This window comes from Otolemur garnettii, unplaced genomic scaffold (genome assembly GCF_000181295.1).
Source record: "Otolemur garnettii isolate 467f Iridium unplaced genomic scaffold, OtoGar3 scaffold00014, whole genome shotgun sequence".
NCBI classification, from domain to species: Eukaryota; Metazoa; Chordata; class Mammalia; order Primates; family Galagidae; genus Otolemur; species Otolemur garnettii.
The window spans coordinates 28,565,416-28,570,240 of record NW_003852409.1 but is presented as its reverse complement, the minus strand read 5'-3'; positions in this window follow the sequence as shown (position 1 = coordinate 28,570,240).

Below are 4,825 nucleotides of genomic sequence, written 5' to 3'. Positions count from 1 at the left end.
AGCTTGAGGCTCTGTCTCAAAAAAAAAAAAAAGAAAAAAGAGAATCATTTAAGCCCAATAGTTTGAGGTTGCTATGAGCTGTGACGCCATAACACTCTACTGAGGGCAACAAAGTGAGACTCTGTCTCAAAAAAAAAAAAAAATACTGAGTACATAAAGCCATTAGCCCAAAACCTGGCACAGAGCGAGCCTCAACCAATCATATATACCCCCCCCCAAAAAAAGAATAAGAAAAAGAAAACTTGAATCTACTAATTTGTAAATACACTCACTTGGAAGGATCTTGATTGTCTCAAACAAGATCAATTATTCACTCTTTGAGTGTCCTATGTTTTTTTTTTTTTTTAGAGACAGAGTCTTACTTTGTCACTCTCAGTAGAGTGCTGTGGCGTCACAGCTCACAGAAACCTCCAGCTCTTGGGCTTAGGCGATTCTCTTGCCTCAGCCTCCCAAGTAGCTAGGACCACAGGTACCTGCAACAACGCCTGGCTATTTTTTTGTTGCAGTTTGGCCAGGGCCAAACCTGCCACCCTTGGTATATGGAGCTGGCACCCTACTCACTGAGCCACAGGCGCTGCCCTGGGTGTCCTATGCTTTTACTCCTAAAACATTTGCAGGCACTGCTTTGACTTGTCAGTTTTGAAGACAGACAATTTTGTGTCTCCAATATTTTGAATATACCCCCAAAATAGTCATCTATATTGCAATTGCATTCTACAAACTTTACTTCATAGCAATTATAACTCTGCAGCACATTTAGCTTACTAATATTTATTGAAATATTTTTAGCTGCAAAAACATTTTATGTTCACTATTATTTATTAATGCCCTGTTTTAAAATATTACACACAAAATTTATTCCAGTGCACATTAGTAAATAAATTATGCTTGTAATTTCTAATGCATTTTTAATTATAAATTTATCCATGTCTACCTTTATTTATGAGAGCAGTGTCTCACTGTTGAACATAGTGTATATTAATGGAGACATTGTTAATTATGCATTCTTGGAAGTTACAATCGACAAAACATACGAGTCTGTTTTTTACATTCTAAGTACTGTTAATGTCAATTAATTTAGGAGTTCGGCACTCATAGTACTAGCTAACCTTTAAAGCAAGAAACAATACTATTAGAAGCTGGTTACAGGGTCTGGGTTTGGGGAAGGGCCATGTGGCCAGAGAGGTACTATAATACCAGCCAGATGTTCCATTTTTACCTCAGTACCGAAAAAAGAATACTCACCACAAATAACATTCAGCATGAAAACTCAATAGAACAAAGCCTAGTGACACCTGTAATCCTAGCACTCTCTGAGGCTGAGGCAGGAGGACCACTTGAGGTCAGGAGTTTGAGACCCGCCTAAGCAAGAGAAAGACCTCATCCCTACCAAAAAAAATTGAAAAATTAGCTAGGCATGTTGGCTCACACATGCATTCTCAGCTACTCAGGAGGCTGAGGCAGGAGGATCACTAGAGCCCAGGAATCTGAAGTTGCAGTGAGCTATGATGACACCATTGGACTCTGCTGGAGTGACAGTGTGTCTCACAATAACAACAACAAAAATCTGCCTACCCCCTAGGACTGAGTTGTACTTAAAGAGTATCCTCAGTGTTATGTTTAAGAATCTCTGGTTGGTTAATTCTGCCCTTTACTTCTTTCTACTCACCAAATGCATCTTTTTTTTTTTTTTTTGAGACAGAGTCTCAATACAGCACCCTGGGTAGAGTGCCATGGCATCACAGCTTACAGCAACCTCCAACTCTTACGCTTAAAGCGATTCTCTTGTCTCAACCTCCTGAGTAGCTGGGACTACAGGTGCCTGCCATGACACCCAGCTATTTTCTTGTTACAGTTGTCATTGTTTAGCAGGCCCCGGCTGGATTGGAACCCTCCAGCCTCGGTGTATGTGGCCAGTGCCGTGACCACTGTGCTATAGGCACTGAGCCACCGAACTTATCTTATTATAAACAATACATTTGCTTTAAAAATCCTTCACAATTAAATGTCATTTAAATTTGAAAAAATACCATATTGCTCTCTGAAAATGTATTCTTCTAGGAGCTTCTTTAAAATAGTTTGAATGGGCTTGGTGCCTGTAGCACAGTGGTTACAGTGCCAGTTTAATGCACTGAGGCTGGCAGGTTGGAGCATGGCCTGGGCCTGCTAAACAACAATGACAACTGCAACAACAACAACAGAATGGCCAGGCATTGTGGTGGGTGCCTGTAGTCCCAGCTGCTTGGGAGGCTGAGGCAAGAGAATCACTTGAGCCCAGGAGGAGTTTGAGATGGCTATGAGCTGTGACGCCATGGTACTCTACCGAGGGTGACATAGAAAGACTCTGTCTCAATAAAAAAAAGAATTCTTAAAATAGTTTGAACGGATTTTTGGCACTGAATTTACTCTTTTCCTGGAATTGCTTTGTACCACAGGAATATAAACACCTATGTTTTCTCTATGGGAGGAAAAACATATTTCAAAATGAGAAGAAGCCAAAATTGGGAAAATAGCAGGGAAACATACTGACACACACAAAATATTAAGAACACAAATTCGCAGAGAAACTACATGGTGTCTCCCCTATCCCAGAGGTTTGGCAGGACTTGAAAGCGTGTTATTCTCATCTAGTATCTAGTCTCGGCTTGGGGTCATGTTTGGTAAAGAGGTTATTTTCTATGTGTGCTGAGATAGAAAATATACCCTTCTTGTGCATTTTTTGGGTACCTTTTCAATTAATACACATTTTACCAAGTGTTTATGATACTTTAAGCTTTTTAGTGTATAAAAGGAAATAAAAGTCTCATTCCTCATCCCATATTGAGGAGACAGATGTGTATTGAAGGGACAGAAAATGTGATAAATGTTGAACACAGGCAATGAAGGGCTTCACGTGGCCTCTTAGTGGGAGGTGATCTGGGAAAGCTTTCTAGAGGTAGTATGTCAATTGGGTTTTCAAGAATAAATAAGATAGGCTGGGTGCAAGGGGCTTATGCCTGTAATCCTAGCACTCTGGGAGGCCAAGGCCGGAGGATCCCTTGAGTTCAGGAGTTTTTGAGCAGGCTGAGCAAGAGTGAGACCCTGTCTCTACTAAAAAATTAAAAAATCAGCTAGGCGTTGTAGCAAGTGCCTGTATTTCCAGATACTTAAGAGGCAGAGGCAGGAGGATCGCTTGAGCCCAGGTTTGAGGTTGTTGTGAACCAGGCTGACACCATAGCACTCTAGCCTGGGCAACAGAGTAAGACCCTGTCTTAAAAAAAATAATAAATAGGATACACTTAGAAATGGTTAATATGGCTTATGCATAATCATCAATAAAAATAATGTATTTTTAAAAAAGCACTTGCGAGCTGGGCACAGTGGCTCATGCCTGTAATCCTGGTACTCTGGGAGGCCAAGGCAGGTAGATTGCTTGAGCTCAGGAGTTCGAGACCAGAGTGAGCAAGAGCCCATTTCCACTAAAAAGTAGAAAAGCTAGCTGGGCGTTGTGGTGGGTTCCTATAGTCCCAGCTAGTTGGGAGGCTGAGCAACAGGATTGCTTGAACTTAGGAACTTGAAGTTGCTGTGAGCTATGACACTACAGCACTCTACCCAGAGCTACAGAGACTCTGTCTCAAAAAAAAAAAAAAAGCACTTGCATATTGGAGCTTATTCTTTTAGAATCCTGACATTATATTACATAGAAAGGCAAGATAGCACTAGAGAGACCACAAGGAAGAAAAACAGGTATTCTGGCCAACATCTGCAGCCATATGAGTGAGGTTATCTTAGGCCTTCCAACTGTTCTAGCCACCATCCCACTGCCTGAGCAAGCCCAAGCCAAACTTGCAGGAGAACCACCCATTAACCCACAGAATCTTGAGAAATAATAAATGGCGGCTATTTTAAACCACTAAAGTGAAATGAATAGGAGTTTACTGAGTGGAGATGGGAAGGGCAATTGAAGTGTGAGCAGGATGTCAGGAAAGCAAATGCATAAATTGACCGGATCCCTGTTGCCCAGTGTGGTGTGCCAGGCCATAGGAGCTGGTAATTATGGAATCAGGCACTGTTCTAAGTAATCCTCGCTAAATCCTCACAATAATCTAGATGAGAAAACTGAGACACAGAGGAGGTAAGTAACTTGTGAAAGGCCCCCCAGCTAGTAGGCGTCTTTGAAGTTCTGCCCACTGCCCCCTTTCTAATCCTGGGTACCAGAAGACAAATAACTTCCACCCCCTAACAAGGCTGCTTTTCTAAGGTGGACATGTAGACTGATATCATAGATATGGTGGGGTGCTTTGCTTTCACGTCTACTGGGGGCCCTTAGCCAGCCCCTGCCCCAGAACCATTACCGTGCTATGAAAATATTAATTTTCTTGTTGTCAGCTTTCATGGTCCCACCACCATATATCCTAGGTCAGGAGATAGGTCAACGTACACTCTGCACTTTAGTGCCACTTCCCTCCAGCTTCTTGGAGGCTCATGCCATCTAGTTGGCTTCTCCTCTCCCCTCCTCATCTACTTCCCTCCTTAGCCGTGTTCCTAAGTTGCAGAATGGTGTGGTTTCCTTTTCAGCCTGTATCTGTCCACCATCCTGGGAGCTTTTGGGGTCCACAAGCACCTCCTGACTGTCTTATCTTCAGTGATATTTTTCCTTTACTCTATATCAGCCAGGATTCCACTGTCACATGGGTCTTTGTCCAAGGTTATTTGTTAAACTGTCTGTCTCTGACAGTAATCTCTATCTTTCTACTTTGCTCCATCAGTGACTTCCATGACCTGTACTGGGACCTTCAGGTCAATGACAACAGGCTTTCTGGAATTCTCTTACTTCCCTATCCAG